Source organism: Sander lucioperca, chromosome 6 (genome assembly GCF_008315115.2).
Source record: "Sander lucioperca isolate FBNREF2018 chromosome 6, SLUC_FBN_1.2, whole genome shotgun sequence".
Classification (NCBI taxonomy): Eukaryota; Metazoa; Chordata; class Actinopteri; order Perciformes; family Percidae; genus Sander; species Sander lucioperca.
The window spans coordinates 13,738,259-13,760,479 of record NC_050178.1 but is presented as its reverse complement, the minus strand read 5'-3'; positions in this window follow the sequence as shown (position 1 = coordinate 13,760,479).

The following is a 22,221-nucleotide window of genomic DNA, read 5'->3' as shown; positions in this document are numbered from 1 at the left end:
TGAAAACTGCTGTTTTCATACGGTTTTCTTTGGTAAATTCATAAGATTATTCAATCCATCCACAAGAACTCCCTGTTAAAGTACAGATTCCTGGATGTAAAACACATAAAAATTATGTAAAATGACTTTCAAATACCCTCCTTTAGGCGTTTATTTTATGATTATCCAATCTATTTACGGTAAATTCCTGTTTAATACTGTGTTTTTACTGTACAAAAAAGAGAAGATAATGGGATAATACCTTCCAGAAACATTGTAATAATAGTCATTACTTTATATAAACAATATTTGAGAGTATTTACAAGCAACTCTCCAATATATCTACATACTTTTACCATTAATGTATGTTGTTTACTTTAAATAAACATTCATTTATAGTTATTTACATGTCAAATTTATGTAAAATTACCCTATTTGACAGCCCATTAATAGTATCTTAAAAGCTTTAGGCATTTATTTTACATGATTATCCAATCAATTTACTGTAAATTCCTGTTTAATACTGGTTTTCTACTGTACAAAAAACAATATGTGATAATAACTTGCAGAACCATTATTTTATAGTCATTACTTTATATAAACGTTACAATCAACTCTTCATTATGTCTACAGGCTTTTCCCCATAAATGTATAAGGGTTTACTTTATATAAACAATATTGTATAGTGTTAAAAAGAAACTATCTAATATACTGTACTTTAATCATTAATATATCAGGTTTACTTCATACAAACAATACTTTATAGTGATTAAAAGCAACTATTCAATATATCTACAGACTTATCCCATTAATGTACTGTGTGTTTACTTTGTAAAAATATTTGACAATATTTACAATTAACTATCCAATATATGCATCAGAGACTCTTCAGAGGGTAAATATTGGTATAATGTAGGGTCCATTTTAGCTTATTCAATGTGGTCTCATACTGTGTGTTAGTGTTTTAATCGCTGTCAAACTTCATCCTGGCCAGTGTCTCTTAATGCAAGTCTACTAAATTCTAGCAATAGAGGAGGACTTGTATTTAGCTTTGCAGTTATTTGAAGAGGGGTTAACAGAGGTACTGAGACAGGTAGGACCAGCCATACCCGTTTAATGCATTGAATGAGGCTGACATGAACCCTCACTGCATGGCCTCAACAACTCCACAGCAAAAACCCACAAGCAATTGTTCTCAATTATAGTTGGATCAATGTAATTATATTAGAAACTACACTACTATTTTGCAAGCAGTAAAACAACTTGGCAGCACACAAGCTTAAAAAGCTATAGGACTACTGCACCAAATCACCACTGGTGACAAAGATGCTGTATTTAGATCTGTCTTTGTAAAAATAAACATTCTTTCACCTAAATATTTGTGGAAACAAAGCCATAGCTTCAGTTACGGGAATGCATAAGAGACAAGAGTCAACCTAAACTACAGGCCTTGGATGTACATGATGTCTATTTTAGTCCAAGTCTGTGATATGCTCATCACTATATAATCATGTTTTGGTCTGGCAAATTAGTTGACAAAAGAATCGTGCAGCCACAGTTCACATCACATAGGCCCACAACCCTATAGGCCTACAGGATGACGATACAGTACACAGAGAGCCAGGCAGCCTCTGAAATTACACTACAATTTCCATTGACTTGCAATGGTTACACAGGCATTGATGCACATATTGGGCAATGTGTGTTTCATTAAGGTGTAACATTAATAAGTTAAATGGATTGCCTGTGCCACAGCTATGCTACACTTTTATAAGGGGTGGAAAATCAATATTAATGCACACCAGTACCTCAAATACAGTATGTACCTGCTTGCCTAACTTGCACACCACCTAACCTAACTTGTTCCGCTAGTTCCAACCCTCATACAGTTTAATTCAACCCTGCGTTGATAGGAAAGTGTGTCCCCTCCTATGAAAGTCATGCCTACCAACAAACAGTATGGACATCTGCAACATTATGCTTATTTGAGAAATTATCTGTGATTTCATTTCAAAACTGAAGGAGTAGGCTTTTCATAAAAGGCTGTTAATCCACTTTAAAAACGTGGAGTCTTCCAATACAAACTCCAAACTGTTTTAGGCAAGGCTCAGTGAATGTTATGAAAATAAGCAATTCAGAAATTTGGGGACGTTTTTACTGTTTTTCCCAATTCCCCACAGTCAGAAACTAATATGCATGCGGGACAGACCTCTTTTTAATGTATTTGGTGTACTTCAAATAGAATATGTAGCATACACGTTCTTTTCCTTATGAAGTTAAAATTGTTGTTAAAACAATTTTTCTTAATATTAAGACCCAAAGTGAGTCACAGTGTTCAACAAAATGCAAGGTCATTGTGCAGTCTACTGCTCCCTCAAATCATTTTGCCTCTCCCCACTTTCTACAGGTCAAAGGGAACAAAGAGTTTTTCATGGGCTGAGGTAATATACGGTGAATAAAGACAGGGAGGACACAGTATGAATAAAGCTTTACATTGGTGTGCAATATATTTTTTTTCAATTTAGCAATACATGCAATGTGTGAAAGACTGGGAAGGGATGCTAGGGCTCAACAGTTCAACCAAGGCTTCTAGCATCAACGTGAACATTGATAATCAGGGCGTGAAGCGATGTAAGACCTTAAAATGGTTGAAAAAACAGAAATGTAAACAGAAATGGTCTCTTTAGTCTAGGCTACGTGCTTCAGGAAAGTGCGCGCAGATTCAAATAATTGAATGTTGCACAATCATTGGATGAATCATGCCGGGCAGAGACGATCTTGACCAATGATATTGTTTGTGCTAACGTCAAACTCATCTCGACGCAGAGACAGTGTGGATAATAATGTAACGCAGGAGTCAGGACTTCTCCACGATGATTCACATTCAGCTTTCACTTAAGGTAAAGTAATACTTTTCTTTTTATGTACATGCAGTTTCCTCACGAGATATCAACTGGACACGAGTTAAGATAACACTTGCATACGTTTCACAATTTTAAAATGTCAGCAGGGATAACGTTAGCATTTGCCGTTTATGTGCCTTATCAAAGTGTGTCTGGCGTTAGCTAACGTTACATTAAGACTGTCCTTATGTAATGTTAGCCTTGAATGTGAACCATGCACCAATCGTAATTTTAGCTAGCTAGCTAGCTAAATATATAACAGTTAACTAGACAGTTAGACAGTTTAGCAGGTCAGCTTGATTAGCTGGGTACTAGCTAATACTAGTAATTAAAGAAACGTTATAACGCTCCGTTGCTCCTAACGCTAGTAGTTAACATTACTGTTAACTAACCGGTAACCCGCCGTTTAACGTTACCACCTAGCTAGGTTATGCCTCAAGTTTACATAAGCTATCTCAGCTGACTAACTTTACGTTGGTTCTACTTTATGAACAGTGAACCACACGTTGTAACAACAACAAGTTACAACTTGACATTAAACGGAGCGTCTGCTTTGTGGACCACAACATCTTAATTTGAACGTGATCGTTATTTTCACTCATGATTCAGTGTGTCCAACTTAACATTACCATTCTGTCTTTCCAGAGAGAATATTTCCATTCCCGCTTTCCACATAAAAATAAATGGACAGGGAATTGAACAAACTCAGAAATAAGATATAGGCTACCTGCTCTATTTATAAGTGTTTCTCCCTCCAGACAATTGCACTCAGTCTGTAATTAAATATGTATTTTAAGTTTAATTTTTGCTGTAAATCAAAATAAATAAATACCTGGTGGTCAATGCTGGCAAGCCTCCACAAATAAATCTATGTATACTACTGTTACAGTAATGTTCAAATCTCACCCTAATTCTTTAATCCTTGTTTAGGCAAGATGGAAGAAAGAATACCAAGATAAGAAGATCAAGAAGATTAAGAAAGCTAAAGTAAATAGATGTTCACCCTACAGTATCACACGTTATCATCTGTACCTTGACATGCTCTACATCCCAGCACATTATTTGTGTCACATTACATTTTTTTGCAAACAACAGTTTTCTTTACAACATTGGTGATGCGGATCATATTAGTAAAGCTGTATAGCAAAGCGCCGTCAGAAGAGTGTGACTCACTCTGAAACGTTTTTTAAACGTTTGTGTAGTGTTCCCTGGACACAAACCAGTAAGAGCCATTAAAAAAGAGTTTTCTCCCACGCAAATTCTCTCTTTTAAAGCAGCCGCTGTGTTGCTTTTTTAACTAAATACATGTTCAAACTCGCTGTATGTGCAGTATTTCTGCCCACCAGTTTGTTTGTGGTTGTTACCATGGTGAATCGTAGTATCATGGCTCCATTCATGCTGCCTGAAACTGAAAACTCAGAGTTTCCCATCTCAGGGTAAATCAACTCAGATATCAGGGTTACACTCAGTTTGTTAAACCTCCTTCCTGAAATGGGCCCCTGCATTGTTAACGGTTGCTTTACCTGGTCTGTGCTTGTAAATAAAAACGAACCGGACGTGGATTTGTAACATTGTTACACCTTTTTTTGTTGGTACAGCCTTACTTGAGTCTAAACACAGTGACTTGGGACTTGTTCAAGACGGTGAAGGTTAAGATTTGTGACTTGCACATGTGTGACTTAAGACCGTTACACACTGGGGGCGTGACGAATAAGCGACGCCAATATGCAAAATAATCGCCTGTGAATATTTCACATCAAAACTATTCACACCGGCAGCGATGCAAATTTGTGACAGTTTTCAATAAAAGGTTTGGATATACACGCCAGCTCATCTACAATGTCAGTAGGACAGATGCTGAAGAGAGCGAGAAAGTGACGGAAGATGTGGTGTGAGCGGACGAGAAAGAGAGAGCAGTCGGAGCAGAGGAGAGTTAACGTTTAGTGGTGAAGATATGAAGTGATTGTACAGCAGCTAGATTCTGCAGTTTGACAACAAATAAATGCAGCAGCTCCTCAAAAGCACCAAAAGGTGTCCTGTCTGGTTTCCAGGCTGCTGAGTGGAGGGACGGGGGCTAGCTTCGGATACGTCCCAGGAAAAGCTGTAACACTAAGCTACTGTAAGCTATTTATTGAGTTTCCTCTAACTCTAATTGAATATACAATTCAATTGAATTCCCTCTGCAAAACAGTGTAGCATATGTCTCGGGCTTATTGTGAAAGGTAAAAACGGAAAGAATGTTTCTGGCATACGCTGCCATTGTAAAGGTTGAAAGGAGTAATAAAGTTTGCTGATGTACAGTCTGTAGTTGGGACAGCAGCCTCCGTGTTGTTGTTTGGTGATCCTCATAAGTAAACACTACTTGTGACAAAAACAACAGTTCGAAAAAATATATTGACATGCGAAATAATCGTCCCTGGTGTGCAATGGTCTTTAATCTCACCTCTGATATTTTTGATTAAGAGCTACTCTCTGGCGAAGCCACAAACCAGAAATGTAAGACTCAAACTATGATGTCATCAGGTTACTAAGCTGCTTCATAGACAATGAATGTGAAACTAATTTTGTAGAATAAAAAAAAAACCAAATGAGGTTTATTCTATGTTAGCATTTTATTTCTGAAACAGAAACTCTACCCGTTACCTCTGAACATCCCCCTGGGTGATCTCAGTGTCATCTTTCAAATATTTCTCAATTCATTGTTTTTGGAAAAGCTCCAGACATTATATCAGATGACATCACAAATTTGAGTTTTTAGATTTTGGAGAGAGTTGTTCATGTTCACTGACATTTTTAACACACATGTATGAATTCCCAAATTGCCCATAGTTCCCCTTTTGCTATAATTCAATGTACCAGACAGTTTTTGCTCCCATAAGTTTATTCATATGTGAACTTTAAGGATAGCACTGTTTAAATAGTGCATTTCTTTGTAAAGCATGCAGTAAATGGTCATTCTATAATACTTTCTGGTTATGATACATCTTAAAATCTCATACATCTCAAATAGGGATCTTCAGTGAATGGATTGGACAATGCTGTAAAATGTCAGCAGAAAAAATTATATATTTATTGCGTGTAAAAGTAGTTGATGTAATTGCACTTTTACATAGCCCTTTTGGTTTTTGTACATTCAAAACCCCATTTACTAATGAGGAAGTTGTGAACATATATTAGTTAGTAATAGTAATTACTGTCAAATAATGTTTATGAAGTAAATCCCATGCACTTTTAAGAAAAGTCTGTAGATATATTGGTGTTGCTTGTTATTACTGTCAAATGAAGTTTATATAAAATAAACATGTATGTACATATAATGGAGAGTTGCTTGTTATTACTGTCAAATAATGTTTATATAAAGTAAACCCCCTACTTCAATGAGGAAAAGTCTGTAGATATACCAGACAGTTGCTTTTAAGTTACTATAAAACAATGTTTATATAAAGTAACCTCATATATTAATAGTAAAGGTATGTAGATATATTGGAGAGTTGCTTCTAAATTACTATAAAACTATGTTTATATAAAGTAAACCCCGTACAATAATGGTAAAAGTATATATATATATATATATATATATATTGGATAGTTGTTTGTAATTACTATAAAGAACAGTTTATATAAAGTAAGCCCCCATACAATAATGAGGTACAGTCTGTAGATATACTGGATAGTTGCTTGTTATTACGGGCAAATAATGTTTATATAAAGTGAACACCCATACAATAATGGCAAAACTATGTGTATATATTGGATATTTGCTTATATATATAAAGTAAACCTCGTATATTAATGGTAAAGGTATGTAAATATATTGGAGAGTTGCCTTTTATAACTATAAATGAATGTTTATTTAAAGTAAACAACATACATTAATGGTAAAAGTATGTAGATATATTGGAGAGTTGCTTGTAAATACTCTCAAATATTGTTTATATAAAGTAATGACTATTATTACAATGTTTCTGGAAGGTATTATCCCATTATCTTCTCTTTTTTGTACAGTAAAAACACAGTATTAAACAGGAATTTACCGTAAATAGATTGGATAATCATAAAATAAATGCCTAAAGGAGGGTATTTGAAAGTCATTTTACATAATTTTTATGTGTTTTACATCCAGGAATCTGTACTTTAACAGGGAGTTCTTGTGGATGGATTGAATAATCTTGTGAATTTACCAAAGAAAACCGTATGAAAACAGCAGTTTTCATTTAAATTATGTAATTTTAAGGTATTTCTGCAATATTTCTTAGTTTTGATAAAGATTTATACAGTTGTTTAACATTCTAGAAATGTTTTATAACAAGAATTTGTTTTAATTCTACAATAGTTAGACTGTAAAAATACAGAAAATATTTACAGGAAATTTCTGTATTTAAAAAAAGAATTTTTCTGTAAAATAATGTAAGGTTTTTTACTGTAATTTGACAGTAAGTGTTTGGCAACTTTGCTGCCAGACTTTTTACCGTTTTTTTACGATTTTTTTTTTTACAGTGTATGCTAACATGAAACATGTTATTTGTTAAAAAAAATAAATAAATAAAAAAAGAAACACGATCGCTGTAATGAAACAGCAAGAGAAAGTGTGGCAGACGATCGCAAACCGACTGAATGCGTAAGTAGCCTAATAATATACATTAACGGACCACCGCTCTGAATTGAAACCGTCATAATCATACCATTCAAGAAATTAGGCTACTAATCAATTGCACAAATTAACTTAAAAGTAAGCAGAAGATAATGTTACTCAGTAAATTTACCATGAAGATCAATTTTCTACAACGTTAGAATATGATGCTTAAATATTTCACTCTGTTTCTCCCTCTCTCTCATGGGCTAAAATGTAAAAAAAAAAAAGTCATATTAACTTAACTTAACTAAGCATGTGAAGCTGGGGAAACACGTCTCCGACTCACAGACCATCAGCACCGGATCCCCCCAGGGCTGCGTTCTTTCTCCTCTGCTCTTCTCCCTGTACACCAACAGCTGCACCTCCGGTCACCAGTCCGTCAAGCTTCTGAAGTTTGTGGACGACACCTCCCTCATCGGACTCATCTCTGATGGAGACGAGTCCGCCTACAGGTGGGAGGCTGACCACCTGGTGACCTGGTGCAGGCAAAACAACCTAGAGCTCAATGCTCTAAAGACAGTGGATATGGTTGTGGACTTCAGAAAGAACCCAGCCCCACCTGCCCCCATCACCCTCTGTGGCTCCACAATCGACACTGTGGAGTCTTTCCGCTTCCTGGGAACTACCATCTCCCAGGACCTCAAGTGGGAGCTGAACATCAGCTCCCTCGTCAAGAAAGCACAACAGAGGATGTACTTCCTGCGGCAGCTGAAGAAATTCAACCTGCCAAAGACAATGATTCTACACAGCCATCATTGAGTCCATCCTCACATCCTCCATCACCATCTGGTACGCTGCTGCCACTGCCAAGGACAAGGGCAGGCTGCAGCGTGTCATTCGGTCAGCTGAGAAGGTGATTGGCTGCAATCTGCCGCCGCTCCAGGACCTATACGCCACCAGGACTCTGAAGCGTGCTGGAAAGATTGTGGCTGACCCCTCCCACCCCGGACACAAGCTCTTTGAGCCACTCCCCTCTGGCAGGAGGATGAGGTCCATCAGGACCAAAACCTCACGCCACATGAACAGTTTTTTCCCCTCCGCCACTAGCCTTCTAAACAAGGCTCGGAATCCATCCTGACTCTCTCCACACCCCACCTCTGGCTCCTCATGCCACTGTACCTACTCTGCTGTAGCATCCCTTTTCACTACTGTTTAACTTATTTTACTATTTATTTAAATTTATTTTATCGTTATTAATACGTACTGTGTGTATATGTTTATACTTATATTGTTTATATCTTTTTATCCTTCTTATATTTGTATGTGTGACATGCTCCAACAACACCATGACAAATTCCTTGTATGTGCAACGTACTTGGCAATAAAGCCCTTTCTGATTCTGATTCTGAACTTCCACTGCTCGCTTTTAATGCAACATGTACAACTGTTCGTTTTTGCAAATGACAAATGACTTTAAGAGCAGAGAGCTTTAAGAGAATTAAGAGCAGTAGTTCATAAATGTATATTTTTAGACTATCATTCAGTCGGTCCGCTATTATCTGCCACGCTTTTTCTCACGTTTTTTTTTTTTATTATTTTTTTTATAGAGGACGAGTTTCCTTCTTTACATATTATATGCTTTGCTCCCTCGTATATAGTGCATGGACATAGAAAAGAAAGACACTGAAGAAATTGCACTATAAAGATAATTAAGTGATAAATTCCATGCACACTGTAAACATGATTTTAAAAGGTATATTCATCAGTTATTTCGCCCCAGCTAAATATAAGGTCAAAAACCATTGAGGTGTCATCTCCCTGTTGTTACATGAATGTACAGTAGCCTACAGCACTATATAGTTACTGATCCAGTGAACTAAGACTATAATTACGGAGGATTGTACAATTAGGATATGTTCTTAAAATTGTACAATACTCCCAAATTATAGTCACAGTTTACTGGACAACACAAATTGTGTGCTAAGAATGTCAAATACAATGCACATGGAAGAGGAACAAACATGATCCTATTGTTAAAGAATAAAAAAAAAAAATGAATCAACTAAATAAATTCAAGGTGCATTGGTCCACTATAGAAACACACATGTACAGCATATTATGTATTGCCCTTTGTAACAGACTTCATTTTAAACACATTTGAAATGTTATCAGCCTTTTTTAATTATCGTAACGACTGCCATAATATATTCATCAAACTTCTAACAACAATATGAACAGCAGTCTTCATACAGCAATATAACAGTAACAATGTCACATGAATAATTATAAAAAAATAATGGTCACAACTTTAAATAATAACAGTAGTTAACCGAACAGCAATATGCTATATGTATTTCAATGCAGACTGATAACAATAAGGTAAAACCACTGCTGAGTGAACAGAAAAGGCAGCAGGATTAATAAATCCTGGCTGTTAGCCTGGTCAGGAGCAGGCTAGCTGCACAGAATAAATCTCCATGGTAACTTAGGTGCCTCTGCTTTTGTGAAACCGAGTTAAGGCTAAATTGAGCCAGGATAACTGGGAAATCCCGACTTAATCCCTTATCTTGGTTTTGGGAAATAGCCCTCAGAACATAAAGAAAATGAAAATAAGGTAATGTTATGATCATGCAGGGATGGAAGTAGTATTGAGATCCTATACTTAAAAGTACTAATTCCACACTGTAAAAATACTATGTTACAAGTAAAAGTCCTGCATTGAAAATGTTACTTAAGTAAAATTATGTAAGTTTCATCAGGAAAATGTTCTTTAATAAGTATTATAAGTAAAAGTACTCAATGCAGACAAATCCTCACAAAACTAATGCAGCAAAACTAAAGAAAAGACTCAAGTGAAGTACAAGTATCTCAAATTTGTACTTAAGTACAGTACTTAGTTACATTCCACCACTGTGATCATGTCCACGTGAGTGATAATTGCGCATTTGAGACACACCCCATGCTCAATCCCAATACACCATGCTTTGGCTGTCTGGATTTGCTTTACCATGTCAAACCAATGAAACGTTTTAGGAAAGTAGACTGGGCACGTCAAAATAGGAAACAGACGTTAAATGCCACTAATGTTTTAACCCTTTAATGTTCACTCCAAGAAAAAAACAATGTAAAAATTACTTGTTTGCATTTTTTAAGTTATTGGGGCACTAATAACACAATTAATAAAAATAAATATATACCCCCCAGTTTTTTAAATATAGGCCTCTACCAAATGGTTGAGATGCTGTTTGATGGTAAAAAAAAAATACCTATTACATAATTATAAATGTATAATAGCATTTAAATGATCATTTAATACCTACAAAGACAAAAACAAAGTTGAAAATGTAAAAATACCAGGAAACAATTCATGTCAAGTAAATTTTATTTCAACAAAAGAACTTCGCTCCCATTTTCTGCATAAAATTCCAACAATTTTAACGACAATTGTATTGTCAAAAACATATGGGGCCCTCTCCAACTTCTCAGCTCTGCTGTGTATAATCTCCAAATAACTTTTGTTCTTGCAGTGAATTAACTCAAAAATGAAACAAATATTTCAAATAAAATGCACAAACAAAATAAGGACCTATGGGAACCTTGGCCACGTTATTTTCGATGGTATGCTGCGAAGCATTCCCTCTCTTCGATCAAGCACAGGAAAACATTGCATTTCCCACATTTCCATCTTGACACACCCTTTGGGCAGAGGCAGCACCGCCCCCGGTTGTCAGTATGAAGTGGCAAATGTCCATAGTTGTCGTAGCGTACATCTGGTTGTGGTTGGGGGGGTCTTGGGGGGAGGCACTTCTTCTCACAGGACATTTGTGGTGGAGAGGCAGATGATGGTCTGCCAACTCTGGGTGCTACCTTGTTGACTTGTTTCAAACTGTGAGCCACAGCCAGGTGAAATCTTTTGAGAGGCATTGGTTTTTCCTTCAGTAGGCCACAGTCTCTCTTGTAGACCAGCCAGGCATTGGAGATGCACAGGTCAAGGACGTATCCAAACAGGGGGAAGTACCAGCGTCGTGACTTGGCAGGGGTCTTGTACAGGTGAACCAGCATGTCAGAAAGATCAATGCCACCCATATGCTGATTGTAGGCAGCAATGAGTGAAGGGCACGGGACAGCAATCTTCGCTTTCTCGTCTTTGCTCCACCGTTGGACACTTGTAAGGGGCATGATCCCACAGGCATTGCTCAGGAGGGTAACACATTTATTGTCATACCATTTGACTGTGAGTACTCCTTCAGCAGACTTATAGTCAAGAGCTCCACGTCCTCTCTCCATCAGCTCTTTGTCTTCTATCAGGTGAGCTCCACCGATACGGTTTGATCAGGCTGTGCCGATGCACTTGATGCCCAGATTTGCGTGCAGGCTCAGGATCAGGTCGAAACTAGTGAAGTAATTGTCAAAGAAGACAACTGAAAGCCGTGGCCATGTTAATGGTTTTGCATAATGTTGTCACCACTTTGCTCCCTAGAAGTAGCTCCTGCTCTTCCTCACTTAGATCAACATTGAAGAATGTGGACGGACGGCCCTTGATAGAGCAGTAGGTCATGGATGATGCCAGATGAACTGGCACGACAGAACACTTTAAAGCCCCACTTGTCAGGTTTATTGGCAATGTATTGGCGGAGATTGCCAGCCCTTGTGCCTTTATAAGACACCATGACTTCATCCACACTGTGCTTGTAGGTGGATGGGATGAGGAGACATTGTTTACGAAGCATCTCAAAAAGGGGTCGGATTTTGTAAAATCGGTCAGGGCTCCCATCACACTGCTGATTATCATTGAAGTGAATGTAGTGACGTAACTGCTTGAATCTCTTCTGCGGCATGATATCAGCAATCATGTTGAAGCGTGATGCAGGGTGCCAGTAGTCCTCCATGGCCGGGAAGTCGAAAACACCCATCAAAAGTAGCATAGCAAGGAAATCTTCAATCTCACCAGGGTTAGTCTTGATCAGATCCCCCAACTCCTGGACAGAGTAGAGATTAGTTTGATGAGCAATATGTTGAATCATCTCATCAGTGAAGAGCCTTTTGAAGTACTGGAAGGGTGTCTTGACAGCATCAGGGGGTGCAAAACTTGAATCAGGAACCTGGAATTCCTCAATATCTACATGCTTCCAGATTCTCCTGGCTTCTTTATCTTTCTTTTCAGCCATTTTCTTCTTCTTTGTGAATGGGGGTGACATAGGAGCCACATCCAGCTCTTCCATGGCTATTTTTAGGGTTTTTCTCCCTTTTATCTTCCTCTTAGCAGATGTGCTTGTTGAGGGCATCTCCTCCTCATCCGATTCAGTGGAAAGATCCCTAATCATTTCTGCTTGTTTGGGCAGATAATCAGGATCCCCTATTATGTCATCATCATCATCATCATCATCATCATCATCACTCAGATCAGCCTCAGAGTCTTGAGGATCTTCTGGTACAAGGGCCAGAAAATTCCATGGCCTTGAACCATAAAATGATTTAGCATCCATCTTTTGCTTCTAAAACACAGAAATACAAGGCGGGAATAAGGAAATGATGCACCATTACATATAAATGTCAGCATGTTACAAAAATCATACATATTAAACCATTTAAGTATAATAACACTATAACTGTAACATATTGATAACAATGCATAAACAGCAGTGTTTTTATTCCATGGAAAATAGTGCATTTTAATAAAATTAGCATAACTTCACCAAACTGTTACCATGCGGTTGAGCTGTCATTCCATGCCAAGGTTTACCATGGAGTGCCAACTCAACCGTATGTTCAAGCATGTTATGGTTTTGGGATATTTCTGTTACCAGTTTGTTTATTTCTGTTGTCTTTATTGTTTATTTGTTCATGTTCCCTGTGTTTGTATTTTCTGTATATTTCTGTTCAGTTATCTCCTGGTTTATTGTATATTTTTTGGTTAATTCCTGTATTCTGTGTTCTGTGTGTCAAGTCTCTGTGTTTAGGTTGTTTCATGTTTCCTGTCTGTTGTTCTGGTTTCCTGTTTTATTTTGATAGTCTGTTTTCTGTCCTGTCATGTCTAGTTTTACTTTTTGCCTTTGTTGATTGTCCTGCCCCGCCCTGATGTGTTTCACCTGTCGTGTCACCTGTTCCTCATTTGTTCATTACCTCTTGTATTTAACCCCTGTGTTCCCTTTGTCTCTTGTCAGATCGTTTTGTATTCCCCCGTGTCAGTGTGTGTATGTCTGCGTCAGTCTCTCCTTTTTCTCCCCGGTATTAGTTTTTGCCTGCAGCTCTCAGGACTCCCTTGTTTTGTTTTCGTTTTTTGGAAGAAATAAATCTTTGAGTTTCTACACTGCTCCTGCCTGCCTGTCTCTCTCTGCGTTTGGGTCCTCTACCTCCCGCCATCACAACAAAGCATGTTTTAAAAAAATATTTGACCATTATAAGATGTTTCTGTTTTGCATCAATTTACATAATTCTGTTAAGTAACATGTTAGATGATATAAAATGTTGACAAAACTAACTCACCTTTGAAAGTACAGCCAAAAATAGTCCACGTCAGAGGTGATTTTTCAAGTTTAAACTTGCTAGCAGCAGGATGAGTGAAAAGTTATACTGTCAAAAAATAGAGTGACCTCTAGTGGATGTTTGAAGCATAGCATACCTCAGCCAAGTTGTAGAGATGACCCAATCAGCTTGAGTTCAGTTCCACACATTTTTCAATAAGATATAGCGACTCAAAAAGTGATCTACCAAATGGTTGAGCAGAACATTAAAGGAACAGAAACATTTGCCTGGCTTCCTGTAGCTATCCCATCTGCATTTATGTCTTGGTCGTCCACTAAGCATACAGTTTTATAGCGGCCCTGTTAGCTCAACACCTTGCAGATATGATAGAGCCTTAAGATTTAATATTTTATAAAGGCATCAATTCAAAGTGAGTTACTTCAAATATTAGAGGAGAAGCCATTAAATGTCTCTTCTCCCATAGCAACCTTTTCTTCATTGAAGCGTAGGCTTCTTATCATAGAGTGTAATGGCAGCAGTGACGTCACCCATTAGTTTGTGGCATGCCTTTTGGAAGCCTTGAGTTTGGCGATATGGCCGTCGCCATTTCAGTTTTTTGAAACCGGACTTGACGATTTTGGACGAGAAAGTGGAGCTGGGGAGGATAATGTTGCAAGCCAGTGTTTTTATGGTTGAAAAGGCGCTGCGTTAAGCTAAACGCTAAAGAGGAAAAGTTTTCAATTTTCATTACTTCTGAAGCGAGTCATCCAGTGGAGATTTTCTGTTGGGTAAACGCACACGTCCGGGTGCTTGCGCCGTTTATCTGCTTGTACGACAGTACAGAAAATCAGCAAGCTTTTCTTTAACAGTCCCTCCAGGATTTCACTGCCTTTTTTTGAGATTGTTGCGGTCCAAAATGCCTGATTTTGCGGGAGCTTTTGTAAAAAATTGCGAGGTCTTTTGTATTTTTGTTGCAATGAAGTTGCGAGAGACAGTGACATTTTTTTTTGGGTATAATTTTTTTTAAATAAAAAGGAAACTTATTTCGGGGAGAATAAAACTACTGTGGGCTGAGTTTTCCTAATTACCTTACCAAAAAGGCTCAGGATGCCGCAAATGGATTTAAGACAAAAAATACTAATGTATTGAATGAATCAAATTTCATATCTGAAAAAAACATCTGTTAGTGGCTTGTTGATCTTTACAATGTTAGTTAATTTCCTATCCTGGGCTGGGACACACATTCATACGGTTTGATAAAGTACCTATTAGACTTTAACTAATCATTGCACTTACAATAACGAGTGTAGCTGTCCTCAATTTAGGTCATCCTGTAAGTCTCATCTCCGGTGTTTCCTGCATCCACCGAGTGTGTTTGTGTGTGTGCGCGCGTCAGTCGCGGGGGGAACTGAGCAACAGCCCCGCCCACTGCAGAGAGCCAACAGGATTGAAAAAATCGTTACAGAGTCCATTGATGTTAAAATGTATACAGGTTAGCAGGACGGTCTGAAATGTTTTGCACGGTCTTTTGCTGTACGTTTTGTTGGTAAATGTGAGATGTTCGAGTCACACACGTCTCGTCTTCATATCAGAAACAAGGAAATGAATTTGGCGACGTACGTGTGTTACGTCAACCTGTTCTCACTCCCGTTTGGTCAGTGGCTCTCAGTGTCACATACTGGCGCAAAGTCTGGCACGTGGGACTGCTGTGATTGGTTGAAATCGCAGGAAACTCCGGTTATTGCTCAAATTTGCGGTAAAGTTGCGGTGATTGGTCAAAATTGCGAGTTGCACCGAATTCATGGTGATTAGTTGAATTTGCGTGAATTGTTGCGATTGTTGCGCCCTGCATTGCAAATTCCTGGAGGGACTGCTTTAAGTTACCAGCTAACGCTATCTGTAGCTAGCTAGATTGGTTTGCAGAACATTGAACAGGCGACCAAAATGTTACAATCAACTTTGATGAAGTGAAAACACACAGAGAGAGGGTCAAAGTTTAATATGAAAACATGGACATGTTATAACATGGCTATTTTAATGTATACAGTGCCATGGATACGCATGCTAAGCCTCTGTCCTGATTGACAGGTCGGTGTGTAGCCACACCCTAAAGTATCCATTTCTTTATTATCTATTTTAAAATAAATGGGACCATAATTTACAAAAGATCATTACTTCATTATAAAAATGTTTACTGAGTAAATCAAGTAAGTAGGGTCATTTTCTCATAGACTTATAGACTATAGACCTATAGAAACTGACTCATTTTTGCCAACAGAGGAGTCGCCCCTGCTGGAGTTAGATAGAATGCAGGTTTAGGGCACTTACGCATTGGCTTCTCTTTTCAGACCTGGAAGCTTCTTCCATTGTTTTTTACAGTCAATGGGTTTGCCATGATTGCAGCCTGAGAGAAAAAGCTACCAAAAATACTCCAATCCAGGCCAACAATAACCTATTGCATAACACTTCTCTTTCTAAATAAGTCACTTTCAAACCAATTTTGGTTTTGTAGAGCTGTAACCATTTTCAAATGGTGTAAAGGAAAATCATAAGGTTGTACCAGTATTGTTTGTTTTGTATATGCACAAAAGCTATAATGCCAAAGACACCTTCTAAAACCTTTGTGGTGACCCTACTGTGATGTATGCAATTGGTCAGATAAGCAGGAACTAACTCACAATAGTAAAAAAATTGATGTAGTATTTAGTAAAGACCGGTCTGATTCCAATTTGTCAGCAAGAACTAATAAATGTGTCACCCACCCTGTTTGAGATGTGGCTTGGCTCCACTAATGACAGTTGCTACCGATTTAGCCTCAGCTGGCTCTGTAATTAACCGGTTGATTTTCAGGTGCTCTCTGGCAGCATCAATGCAAAGAGTGGGGCTATCTCCACACGTGAGAGTGTAATGAAGGCGTGTCTCTTCAAGTCAGCATGAGCAGTAAAAGTGTTTATTATGCACAAATGATCAGCTAGTTTTGTAGTCATTAAGCGCTCTTAATATGCACGTGTCTTGTTTATGATTCTCACAGCAATTAACTGTAATTTAAAAGGCTTTGGTGTATGAGTACTAGTGAGTCACTGGAAACAGTAGCAGTAGGGAAGATGATAAAGGTTGCTGAATATGAGGCCACATTTTGAGTTACGGTAGGTTAAGGAGGCTGTAATAACGTTATTTAAAATGTACAAGACAAACACTTCTAATTATCCATTAGGATGTCCTAAATTTCTACGAGCAAAACATTATAGCACTTGGGATTTGAAATAGCTCTCACACAGTGCTTATTCCAAGCTTTGGCACACAGATATGCAACCAGTAAAGAACTACTGTATTCATGACAATGTTTAGGGTGGGCAACAGACAACGAAATATCTTTTATTAACCTCAAAAAAGTTAATTTCACCTGGTTGAGTGTGCACCCCATATACTGAGGCTCAGTCCTTACCGCAGTGGCCCTAGTTCGAGTCTGACCCGCGGCCCTTTGCTGCATATCATCCCCCCTCTCTCTCCCCCCTTTCCTGTCTTCAGCTATCCTATCTAAAAAAGCCCAAAAAATACAAAAAATACAGTTCATTTCAGGATAACATGTGGTTGTAAGATTGATGCACCTTTTTCTCTAAGTACACAGGGTGGCGCTGTTAAAGCTGGTGACGCTCAGTTCCGTTTAGCCAAGCACTGATGCCATGTTGTCCCACTTTCATGGATGGCCTTAATCTCTGCCCTTAGCTGAGGCAGATTAATCCAGACAGTGCTGACATTATCTCCTGTTCTACAATGTGACACTGGACACAGGAGGAACTCCTCACATCCTAACTTCTCTAAGCTCAAACATCACCTCTTATGCCACCGGATCCCGTTCTGGAGCCAAAGAATTACTGTACGATGTTGGTCACATCGGTACATCTTTAAGCTTTCCAATAACGCTGTTTTGCGCAAGTGTTTAAATCATGAGTGGCAGAATATGTATGAATATGTTTCCAATACAGAGTGTATTTGATTTAAGATACAGTACATTATTAATTGTGTGGATTGTATTGGTTTGTGGTTTTAAGACATTTGCATGTCATCATTTCCTTTTAGAGTAATGATACTGCAAATACATACATACATGCATTACGTAAATATGTCAGACATATCTAATTTTTGGAATTTACTGTGGAGCCTAATTTATGCAGTGGTGGAAAAAGTACTCAGCTCTTTTACTTAAAAAAGTAGCAATACCACAGATTAGAAATACTTAGGAGTAAAAGTACTAAAGTATTAGCATCAAAACGTACACAGGTGCAGAATGCCCCCCTTCCAGAAGCATATAAATTATATTATTGGATTGTTACATTAATGTGTTAATAACTTTAATTGTAGATAGTAAAGAGCGGGCTAATTTAAATGACTTTATATAGCGTACTGCTTGGTAGCTTGTAGATCCCCCCTGATTAATAAAGTTTTGCCTAGCAGAAAATGTAAATACTTAAAGGTGCTCTAAGTGATGTGACGCATTTTTTAGGCTACAACATTTTTTGTCACATACAGCAAACATCTCCTCACTATCTGCTAGCTGACTGTCACCTGAACCTACTGTAAAAAAAAAAAAGCGGTCTCTGTTCCCTAGACAAGGAGGAGTTGGTTGAGTCATGAACGTGCATTGTGGAAGTAGCCTACTGGCTAATGCTGCTGCAGTGATGGCTCAACCAGCTCCTTCTTGTCAGTTATTGGCTGGAACACTGTTTGTTATGGTTCGTGGTACAGGTTGGCACAGTTTGTTTTTGTTGGCGTTTGTGGAGCCTGGGCTGTCTACAGAGACCGCGTTTTTTTACAGTGTGTAAAAAGAGCACCTTTAAGTAAAGTACAAGTACCTTAAATTAGTACTTAAGTACAGTACTAGTGACTTTCCACCGCTGCATTTATGTTGATTTTCTTCCTTCTACTCAGTACCTTGACCTGTAGACTGAGTATGATCAAGGCACAAAGTGCATGTCAAAGTGACTGATTAAAGGTATTGGGTGGTAAATATTTACCACCTTACGTGACTTGCACTAGTGTTGCTGTGGCTAAAAACAATGGACGTCAGGGTCCTGCCGAGGCACTCTGACAAATGTTTTCCATTAATTATGTTTATAATTTATAAGCCAGGGGCTGTTTGATGTTCCGTGACGGATTATCATAATAATGATGGAGCACAGTGAATAGCAACCCACTGGAAAACACGTTTTATCACAAGATGGAAGGTTCTTCCTCTTTCTGTAGCAGCAACCTCCAAACAGACATCATTTCCCATTGTTGCAGACCTAAAGAACCATCACAATCTCAAAGCATTGTGTTCAAGGCTTTGAACAGTGCTCAGTTGGAAAAAAAATCAATCATTTATTTATAGAGCACTTCACAGCAACCACTAGGTATCCAAAGTGCTGTATATAAAGTAACAACAGTAAAAAATGAGGAAATTAACTATTTTTTTACTGACCACTTTCTTCATCAATAGTTTCTGATTATTCAGTCACTGATCAGCACAAAACTAGTCACTAACTCATTACTTAATCAAGATTTACTCTTTTTGTAGTTTCACATTGCCAGACCGATCTCCACAGCGCTGTGGAGTAAGGTCTGGCTACACCACACATACATTCTGGAATAGGAGAAAAAAAACGCTCTGGGTTGTTTGCATTTCTTTAAACCAATCACAATTGTCTTGGGCGGCGCTAAGTTTCAGATGCAGCGACGGCTCTGCAAAATAGTCTCGGGAAGGAACTTGTTTTGGTGGAACGTTTGCGCTCCGCAAAAGAAAAAGCCACAAGCTATATTCTATTTTAAAGATTATATCTTTGGGAATTTCTGCCTTTAATGGATAGGACAGCTAGACATGAAAGGGGAAGAGAGAGGGGAAAGACATGCAGGAAATTGTCACAGGTCGGACTCAAACCCTGGACCTTCTGCATCGAGTCGTACACCTCTATATATGTACACCTGCTCTACCAACTGCGCTAACCTGGCCACCCACAAACAATATTTAATGAAGTTAAGTGTTCACACAATACAGTATCGTGAGCTATTTAAGTTAGCTGGATACATGGTTAAACGTAATTTGCTCTTACCAGTGTATCATCGTATGTAACTTACTTCGTCCATAGCACCCTGCCAACCGGGTTTGAAACATCCCGGTTAGATAGTAAATGCCAAAAAACATATTATTTGTAATCTTTACAATCATTCCCCGAAAGAACCAAGCAAGCCTGCCTGATTTCCCATTCAAATTTTCGGCAAAACTTGCCATTGTCGGCTTGTAACGTTAGCTCGGAGGTTGTGTTGGTTTTGTTGTGAAGGGGAAAAGCCAGACATCCGGTGCTTCTCGCTGGCTTCTCATCCGGCTTCTCAGACTTATCCTGGCAATGTACTTCCATTGAACCCAGACTATTCTTTTTGTGCACACCAAAGTAAAGTGATTCAAACATACTGGCAAGTTACTTAGTAATCCTTCAATACTTCATGATTATCTGACCATAACTTACCCATGTTGTGCCCCAAAATGGTTAAAACTCATTTTGCCTGGACAGCTTGCAGAGTTTATCACTGCCTCAGACCATGGCTCTTTTTTTCTGGCTTCCTATCTCTTGGGCTATCTATATCTAACAAGTCACGCAAAACCTAAAGTCAATAGGATGTGTCTATTATCAAATGATAAAGGCCCTTAACTCTGTCAGTCATAATCATTTGTTCAATAGCCAATGAGCTAAAGCAACCAGAGATGTGATGGAATGAAGCTTTATTTCTGCTGGCCTTTTTTGCTTAAGTCTGTGCCTTTTTTCTGTCCATCTCTCCTGGTGTGGATGGACTGCACTCCTGTATCTATGAAGATAATTTGTTATTGAAACAGTGAAGGTAAAATCCAGTATAACAATCTTCAGTACATTGCCATTTCATCAATAACTATCCCTTTTGATTTTTTCCACTTTTAGTCCCAATTCATTTGAAGACTATATTTTGCTTGATGTTTTGTAAATATGTAAATACTCAATACACTTTGTGAAAGCATTTTGAGTTTAGAGTTATTGCCTTTTGACATAGCTCCATGGTCAAATCTTTAAAGCTAGAGTGCGTGCTTTTACATATTAATGAACGTCCGTTACATTCAAAACAAACAAGTTCACACAATGCTGATGAAGCCTATCATGGTCAGGAAATGCTGGTTGTATTTCTAAACCTGAGTTGTGGTGTCTGGTTTCAGTGGCAACATTCCTGCGCTGGCGTACAGTGTATTCATACTCAGAACGAGTAGTTTATTAACTACATTAACCACAACAACATCATTACATTAGCAGTACACACAGTGCAGTTAACCAACCTTGCTTAGAGTTCTTCACAGCGTAGATGCTCATTCTGGCTCTCTGATTGGTTACACTGTATATCAGCATTACCCACTATACCTGGACAGGCAGTAAAGGGGGCGAGACCACAGTGAAGCAGTGTTTTCTTTTCTTAAGCACATCAACGGTGTTTGTGTAATTACTCTTACTGCCTGGGGGGACAAAAGTTCCTGCACTTGAGCTTTAAGCTTACTTACACAAGTACGTACTCTGTTAATGAATTTTTTAAGATGTTAGCATCACTAATGCTCCAGAATATAACATAATCATGAAGTAATGAGGGAATACTTATAACTATACTTAGTATAATGTACCATGTTATTTGGTGGGGCATTAGAAAGTGATGGCAAACTAATTATGAAGTAATGTGGGCCTATATAATAACTAGTACACTATTTTGTGCACTGTATTGTAAAGTGTTAGCAGTAACCTGATGCTATGTACAAAGAACTTGGAGGTTGGAAGGCGTCACTGCAGAGACATGTTAATGCATTGTATTTGTACAGCTAATAGAGATGCAACTTGATAAAAACAACAGGGTGTCACATTGAAGACATTGAAAGCACAGGGAGCCATGCATACCGTAAATGTACCAATTGTCATGTGGATTAACACATTGTTTTGAGGCCAGGGCACTTCTTCTTGACTATACCCATTTGCATAACTGTTACTCTTCCACAGGATTTTGTGGCTAACAGGATCATATCAACTAAAAAGCCTATTTTCATTACAGAGAATGGTCTGCAGCATCTGAATTGAGTAGAACTGCTTTCACACCTTCCCACGCTGTAGCATTTGCATCATTTCTGGATGAGGCACAGGCAAAGTGTTTTTGTTTTTTTTCATTACTCTTTTCTTGATTATGCATGCAGTGCCTGAAGAGCTCACAAACTGAATATGATGCTTAAGATATTCCAAACACTTGTATGTCTATATGAATGCA